Consider the following 9,087-nt stretch of genomic DNA (forward strand, 5'->3'; position numbering starts at 1 on the left):
TCCTGGTCTGCTGAGATCTGGTCTTCACTGTAGAGACCTGCACTGGACTGTGTTCCACTTTTACCCTGGTGAAACACAGTTTTCCTTTTGATCTTCCAAGTTGTCCTTGGAAATCTGGGCTGAGAGGTCTGGAAATTGTCATTGCCCCCAGTGACCTAGTCATCTGGTTTCCTATTTCTGGATGAATGGGACTGAAAATTTGTTCGGGAGCTGCTCTCTGAGTTTCTCTCACTCCTTGGCAGTGGACCCTTTCCTGGATCTTGCAAATTGTCTTGGGCTGCAAAATTGTTTCACTTAAGTCTTTTCATGGTTTCTGATACTCTAGAATGTCCTTTGAGTCATTATTTAACAGTATTTGAATTGGTTTAGAGGAGGTCTTCAGGAAGTCTCTGACTTTTCTCCACCATCTTTTCTCTGGCTTGAGGTTTTTCATGTTATCCCATTTACTAATGTCCCCTTGTCAAAACTGTTTTGTATATCCTGTGTACAAACTTATGTGGGTTCTATACCAAGCTTACTTCCAGTTAACTGTACATTCCTTGAGGGCAGAGCTGTTTCCTTTGTATTTTCTTCCTCCAGCTTCAAGCACAATTATTTTCAAATAAATAATTAATTTGAATATTGAATAAATTGAAAATAATATACAAATATCTTTACTACTTAACTTATTGGAACATTGCAGGGGGGAAACCTTGGTAAATTTTAATAGCCTATATATAAAGGTGAATAATAACAGCAGGAAAATGGTAATAATAACAAAATATAATTATTATTTAGCCTCTAAGAATTGTTGTGAGATAATTCAATCAGATATTTTTATCTTTATTCCACAGATAAAGAAGCCAAGAACCAGTGATATTGAATGACCCACTACTCTCTCAGTTGAGAATATTGCCTTGTATTTCACTGAAAAATATTGAAGCCATGTTCTAAGAACTTCTTTTTCCCTTTCTTCTGCAATTATATAATTCCAGTGCTTTCTACCAATAGCTTCACTTTCACCATTGACTCATATGAAGAGGTAGCCTTTCTCTTTAACAAGACAAACTCTTCTAAATGCACAACTAATCCTATTCCATCCCATCTTTTGCAGCAGATTGCTTCCACTATTATCTCCACTTTGCCTACTATTGACATCCCTACTTTTATGTTTCCTTCATTCTCAGAACCCCTGCCCCCCAAAACCCTCTCTTTTGTATTATTAATTATCCCTATGTATTATCCTATATTTCTACTCCTTTTTGTGGTTAACTTGTTAAGAAGGTTTCCTATAATCAAAGTCTGTACTCCCTTTCTTTTTATCCTCTTCTTAAACTTCTGCACTTTGGCATCTAATTTCATTATTTGACAGAAACAATTCTCCTGAAATTATTTAATTTTCATCGCTATTCAATTACTTTTCTTCTTGCTCTCACTGCAATATTTAATACCATAGACCAATTTCTTATTTTGCTCTTTCTCTCTTTGTTTTTATGACTCTGCTGTCTCCTGGTTTTCCTTCTGTCAGTTTGAATATGCATTTTCTATCTCCTTTTCTTGGAACTTAGTCCATGTAACTATTCTTAACAGCTAGTTTCCCCAGGCTCAATCCTGATTCACCTTCTCTTGCCCCTCTATACAATTTCAATTTGTAATCTCATCAGCTTCCATAGACTTAATTATCCTCTCCATGCAGAGAATCTCAGGTTTACCTGGATAGACATAACTTCTCTGTTGACTGCCAATTTTATGTCTCCTACTGCCTATTGGACAATACATATTGACTATGCTATACACATCTTAAATTTTACATTTCCAAAGCTGAATTTGGTATTTGCTCCCCCCCCATTTCCCACTCTTCTTAACTTCTTTATCACTGTTGACAATCCATACTACCAGTCATTCAGATTGACAATCCAGGTATCATCTTTTATTCCTCATGCTCTCTGATCTTCAGTCAATCATTTGCAAGGTCTCATCCATTCTAATTTTGTAACACCTCTCCTACATACCCCTGCTTTCCTCTGATACTACTACTGCTATAAGTGCAAGTTCTCATCACTTCATGCCTGAGTATTGTAATACCTCCTCTTTGTTCTCTGTGTCTTACCACTGAAGTCATCCTCCACTCAGATGTCAAATTGATCTTCCTAAAGCACAGGTCTGATAATGTCACCTTCCCATGATTCATTCAATAGTAATGACTCCCTGTTACCTCCAGGATCAAATATAGCATTTTCTGTTTGACTTTTAAAACCATTTACAATCTGTCTGCTTATCTTACCATTCTTCTTCTACTTATTCTCCTTCATATCTTCCTTCATTCAATGACACTGACCTTCTTGCTCTTTCTGACATGAAACACTTTGACTCCTGTTTCTTTTGAACTAGTTGTCTTCTATGACTGAATTTTTCTCCCTCATCTCCATCTATTGACATCTTTCAAACTTCAGCTAAAAATCTCACTTTCTTCAAGAAAGTATTTCTTATTTTTCTTAATTCTAGAAATCTAAGATTATTTACAATTAACCTCTTTATCGTGTTTGTATGCAGTTGATTACATATTCTCTTCCCCATTAAATCCTGAGTTCCCTGTGAACAAGGACTATTCTTTTTTTGCTATCTTTCTATCCCTAAAGATTAGAATTTTTCTTGACTTTTGGTTTGCCATTTGACTTTGGATGACAGGAGGAGAGAATGAGGATGACAACCTTGCACAGCTGTCCCTCACTAAAATCCAATCCAGGATATCAGTATATCACTTTCAAAATGCCTTTGGTAATTTTTGAAAACAAAGGATGGACAACAACATAATGCTTAGTTTATAATAGGTTCTTAATGAATAACTTTTCGCAGACTTCCCTACTAATATTTAGTCAATCAAAGGTAGAAACAAGAAGAAAAGTCAGGTCAGATATTTAGTATCTACTCCTAGTCCTAACCACTGTATTATGTTACCTGTCATATTCTTCAGTTCATTTGGCTTCCTCATCCTTTGATGCACTGAGAATGATGAAACAACAAATGTCCCAAATGTTACATTTATATTCATCTTTCCTAATTGTGTTTACCCAAATGAACAATTGACTCATTCCTCTAGGTTTTCAGTCTCCTGGTCAGTGGTTTGGAATCCCTTGATGTTTATCTAAACATTCAAAGTTAGAACATCATTTACATCAAAACCATTTGAAATTCAGCCCCTGCAAGCTTTCATTGAGCTAAACACACTCTCCCCTGTTGTATGCACCATATCATCCATATATATTATTTAACTACAGAGACCTTGACAAGTTATTAGTGTCTTCTCTCTCCCAGAAGAAAAAAAGAATAGTATCAAGAAAGTTATTTTAATTAATTACTCTATGATTAACATTCCTTTTTCTAATGATTTTTAAATAAAGCTTTGAGTTTATGGGACCATTTCTGGAAATATTTTTGATCAATGTCTCCCTGAATCCCAGACGGTCCTAAGTCCTTTCCATTTGTCTTTTAATATAAAGCCAGGATCCTATTATAATAATTGCTGATTAAAAGGAGACCACCTCACCCATAACTTCATTATTGCACTGTTAGCAGGGAAAATGTATGGTAAGCCTATGAACTGAAAGCAAGCCAAGGCAAATTTATGACACAAGATGCTATATTGATTTTAATGGGAACAAAAGCAGAGAAGGTCAATAGTATGGCATTCAAAGCCATTACAAGGTGGGAGACAGGACTAAATCAAAATGAGTGATTACATTTTTTTAGCCATTTTATGCTATGTTCTAACAGTCTCATAAATGATTCCATTTTAAGGTGCCAGGACATTGTTGTAATGTACAAAGACTATGGTAGAAAATTTTGGTCCAGGGTAGATTAGCTATTGAATAATATGATAAACTTACTTTTTAAATTTTGGAAATATCTCATGAACTTATAAAGCACCAAATTTTAAAAGTTTTTGCATTTTGGCAAATGTTAGATTTGTATGGCTGGCCCTATAGAACTTGTTAATTTCAAGATATTGTTCTTATAATTTCAGTACCTATATTATGGAAGAGTCTTATGCTATGGTACAGGAATAACTGACAGAGCTATGAAAAATACCATGATGAAAGAAATCATAGCTTTTTCTACAAGAAAAAATTCTATAAAAATAGCCATATAAACAACAATTACCACTACTAGCTAACATTAATGTAAACATCTACTATATACTAGATATTTCACTATACTCTACAAGACTTATCTTATTTCTTCCTCATAATAACCAGGGAATATATGCTATTTTTATTCTCATTCTTCAGATGAGAAAACTGAAACAAACAGGTTAAATGGCTTGCTTAGAGTCACATAGTTGGCAGTTGTCTGAAATTGTATTTGAATTTTGGTCTTTCTGACTCCAGACCCAAGGCTCTACCTACTGCACCACCTACCAAACACATTCAATTCATATCACACTCACTATGCGCAAGGCAATATGTTAGCATAGGGATGCAAAGATAATAAAGAAAACCTACTATATTCAAGGAACTTTTGTCCTACTGGGAAGTTACAACATACACCCAGATTAATAAATTCAAAATACATACAAAGTAATGAGAATAGAAAGGGCTCTAACAACTCAGAATCCTAAGTATTCCAAGAGATGAAATAGGAGCTAAAAGATTCCAGTTATGAAGGAAGTGTGAGGAAGTCTTGCAAAGGCACAAAAAAGGTAGATGGTACATCATGTATGAAGGATAGCAAATAGATTTTTGGATTCAAACACTAATATACAATCACTCTAATCACTATATTTCAACAAAAACATGGAATATAAATATATAAAATGTATATCTATATATATGTATATTTCAAAAAAAAGCTTAGATATTGATGTGTAAATTACTTGGAACAAGCAATAATTTTTAGATAGTTTCATTTTGTGTCAACAATAATTATCAATGTGTACACTTCAACTGAAATTATACTGACTCAAAATGTGTGAACTTAAGCATATAAAACCAGACCAAGCAAATTACTTTACCTTCTGTTATTTCCTTGTCAGATGAATGTTAGATTTTATGCTATATGCAGGTGTTTTATTGCTCTCTTTTGTTTTGTATTTAGTGATTTTATGAATTCATACCAAAGCAAGGAACAATTGTAGCTCTTACACAGCACATTTGAATGGCTATTAGAGATTCTACAATGGTTGTGGTAACGGAAAGGAAAACATTTTAAGAATCATTCAATCAGAAGATGGCGCCGAAGGCCAAGAAGGAAGCCGTCACCCCCCCCTCCCCCAAGACAGAAGCCAAGGCCAAGGCCTTGAAGGCCAAGAAGGCGGTGTTGAAGGACGTCCACAGCCACAAGAAGAAGAAGATCTGAACCTCGCCCACCTTCCGGAGACCCAAGACGCTGAGGCTTCGCAGGCAGCCAAAATACCCACGGAAAAGTGCCCCTCGGAGAAACAAGCTTGATCACTATGCCATCATTAAGTTCCCTCTGACCACGGAGTCTGCTATGAAAAAGATTGAGGATAACAACACCCTGGTCTTCATCGTGGACGTCAAGGCCAACAAACACCAAATCAAGCAGGCTGTAAAGAAGCTGTATGACATTGATGTGGCCAAGGTCAACACACTGATATGGCCTGATGGAGAGAAGAAGGCCTATGTCCGGCTTGCCCCAGACTATGATGCTTTAGGTGTAGCCAATAAGATTGTAATCATCTAAACTGTCCAGCTGCCCTGCTTCGTCACCCACAATAAAAAAGTTTTCCAGGAAAAAAAAAAGAATCATTCATTCAAATCCACAATGAAATACTATTGGTAGAACCAAAAAAAAAAAAATAAATTTCCTTTAAAATGAAAAAAATCAACAACTAATAAAATATTTTATAAAACAGCTTAATTTCATGCAATCAAAAGTGAAACAGACTTTCAGAGGTAATTGCAGCTGGAGATATCCTCCACAGGTTTCTTGAAGCTGAAAACTTGAGAGCTGTTACCAGTTGCTAGAAAGAAAAAAAATTGTTACAGGCAAGTCAATGTAATGATTAAAATCTCAAAGGAAAAGGGAAATTTTTACTGATGAAATTCACTTTTTCATTCACAATTAGACAAAACCCATTGTTAGAAGTCCAGATGAGCTTATAAGATCTTCTATTTTTATCAGACTATAAAACATCCAACCAAAATTGTTTGGGCATGTTTTGCTTACACTTGACCTATAAATCTTGTCTCCATCAAAGGAATGATGAAATTTAATAAACTTATTGATTATACTAAAAATCAAAATGATTCTGGGATATAGTAATTTCCAAATTGAGATGGAATCCTGAAGCATGATATTACTCCATGCCCCTAAAGTAAAAAAAATTGTGCAACAGGTGGAAATGAATATAGTTTAATGTCCTGGGCATTGGTCTGATTTAAACTCTACAGAAAAACCTACATTTGATAATAGACTTGGAAAAATGGATTTTTATCATTAATAACCACTGTGATAAAGTGTGGTTGCATGATGGATGATTAAAAAATACTTATCAAAATTTTATGAACTCAGTACTATTATATTAAAGCAAGTGCAAGAAAAATCATAATGCGTACTAAATGGTCCATTTGTAGAAGTAAAAAAAGTAAAAAAAAAAGGTTAATTTCCACCAAAAATTTAATTATTTTATTTTGTTCTTATTCATTCATACACTGCTGGAAACATTCACTCTCTTTCTTACTAGACCACCATAGTAAGTCAGAAGGTCTGTGTTTGAATCTTGGTTTTGTTACTTGATAATTATTTGTTTTCTTGAGGTTATAAGGTAAATATGCTTTCTGAGTCTGTTTCCAAAGACTTTATAAAGTACTGTATAGATGTGACTTATTATTAATCACCACTAAATTTGTTCTATAGCCAATGCTCCTTCAGTTTAAATAGAACTCACTCTGAAGTTTCCATTGAAATGAGAAATTCTACTAGGATGTGTACTTGCTATTTAGAAGCAAGTAAGTAGCTTAGTGGTTGGAACAATCTCACACAACCTTATTTGAATGTAGGCATTAATCTATATCTGTCTCAGTTACCTCATATTAAAACTGAAATTATAATTGCATCTGTTTTCCAAGGTCATTGTGAGAACTGAAGGAGAGAATAATTTTAAAGTGCTTTTTTATACTTTAAAGTGTTATGTAAATGTTAACCACGAATACCATCTTTTTCATAAACATTTGAGGCAGCAGCAGTAGTTTGAATCACCCCTTTGTTTAGTTCGTTAATGATGTTAATCGTTCATATTTATGCAGTTTTCGGTTTTTAACAGTTTTCAGGGTTGTTTGGAATCATCTCTTTAGATTCCAAAATACCTAAGTTTAACAGCAGCTTTGATGGTCTACAAAGGTTGTGATGTTATCTTCCCCAAAGTGATTCCAGGTATTGCTCAGACCAAATTTAAATTCTTGGGAGCCTGGACTCTTAAGAGAAAGGTAAGTAGGAATAATCATCACAGAGATGATTAGGAGAGACACAGAAAATCAGAGAGAGATAGAGAAAGAGAGTGAGAAAGAGTGAGAGAGAATGTGAGAGAGAGACAGAAAGGGACAGAGTGAGAGAGAGAGAGAGAGAGAGAGAGAGAGAGAGAGAGAGAGAGAGAAATACTAAGAGAAAGAGTCCAAGATAAAACTGGATTATATCCACAATTGGAAGAGTGTGATATAGGTTCTGATCCCACAAGGAAGCTAAGAAGTAATATGATAGATAAGAAAAGAATCTAGAATCTAGAATGAGAAGTGTCACAAAAACTCAGAAAGGAGAGAATGTCCAGGAGAAAATGGTGTCAACATTGTAAAATTTAATTAAAGGAAAAAAAAAAGACAGAGAAAAGGCCATCAAATTAAGCAATTAAAAATTGATTAGAAATTTTGAAGGCCTATTTCAATTGAGTGAAGAAATTGTAAGCTAGATTGTAAAGGGTAAATAAGTGAGTGAGTAGAGAATAGAAGTGAAGGCAACAACTGTAGTCCACTTTTTTTCAGAACCTGAGGACCAGAATTTGGTCCTCTTGTAGCTGGCAAGAGATGGTTTGAGCCTTTCTAAGTTTTTCAGTAGGGAAATCCCCATAGTTAGCACCTTTTCCTGGTAGTGCTCATAGGCTGAATATAAGATCTAGCTCCAGAAAGTTCAGAAGTCTAGAGATGTCACGGTGGCTTTAGGAGTCAACACAAGAAAGACCATAACAGATCCAAGACAAAAGAACAATAATGACAAGGAATTTTTAAATAATTTATTATAACTTCTCCTGTTTATGCAAAAGTACATTAAATACAAGTCAATGGGGAAAAGGGGGGTCAGGCTCTTTCTTGTTTTTCATGGTTGATACTCTCAAACTTCAGTCTCAGGGAAAATCTTAAAGAAAAGTTGATATTTGATTCATGTTTATAGTTCCAATGAGGGATTATCTACAAAACAGATGAGATAAAGAATATTTATTGCTCCCTGTATAAAAGAAATGTTCAAAACACAAATATACATAATTATGTGAAATAGTAACCTATAACTGCAATTATACTCACCAATCAAGTTAATACTTAAAAACCATATAAGAAACATATTATGGAACTAAAAAACAGACTTTTAAACTTTATGCTTACTTAGGAATTCTCTCAAGGTTCATGATTTCTAGAATATCAGGATCTGACTTGATCTAATTCAATTTCTTTATTCTCTGAAAAGCATCTAGTTGCAGAAAACTGTTCCAGCTACTGTGCAACTCCTACTTAAGAACCCAGAAATCTCAGACTCCTAAACTAGCTATTTCTGAAAAGTCCATCTTTTATGGTTACTATTCAGTCAGCTATAGTCAGGCAAAGAAACATAAAAAAGTAGTCAGGGCCTTGAAATCCATCTTCAGGGTTGACAAGACTACACATGTGGTGCTGCTTTCATAGGTATTTAGAGAGTGGGACTTCACTCAATCATCACAGAAAGTTGAAAAAGCAGTGTCTACTCAGAAGACTTTAAAGAAGTGAGTCTATCCTGTGGTAGACTTTATTTTCTCATCTACTGTGTACAGTGGTAATTCAAGTATCTGTGATGATTGAGTAAGCTATAATTGATTGAAATGAATTACAATAGAAGCTAGGGATT

General features: G+C 34.6%; 1 pseudogene; it reads left to right on the forward strand.

Annotated features, from left to right (window-relative positions):
* The first annotated feature begins 5,196 nt into the window (after positions 1 to 5,196).
* On the forward strand, positions 5,197 to 5,707 carry LOC141521832 (large ribosomal subunit protein uL23-like; annotated as a pseudogene).
* Positions 5,708 to 9,087: the final 3,380 nt, after the last annotated feature.

Source organism: Macrotis lagotis, chromosome 1 (genome assembly GCF_037893015.1).
Source record: "Macrotis lagotis isolate mMagLag1 chromosome 1, bilby.v1.9.chrom.fasta, whole genome shotgun sequence".
Taxonomy (NCBI): Eukaryota; Metazoa; Chordata; class Mammalia; order Peramelemorphia; family Peramelidae; genus Macrotis; species Macrotis lagotis.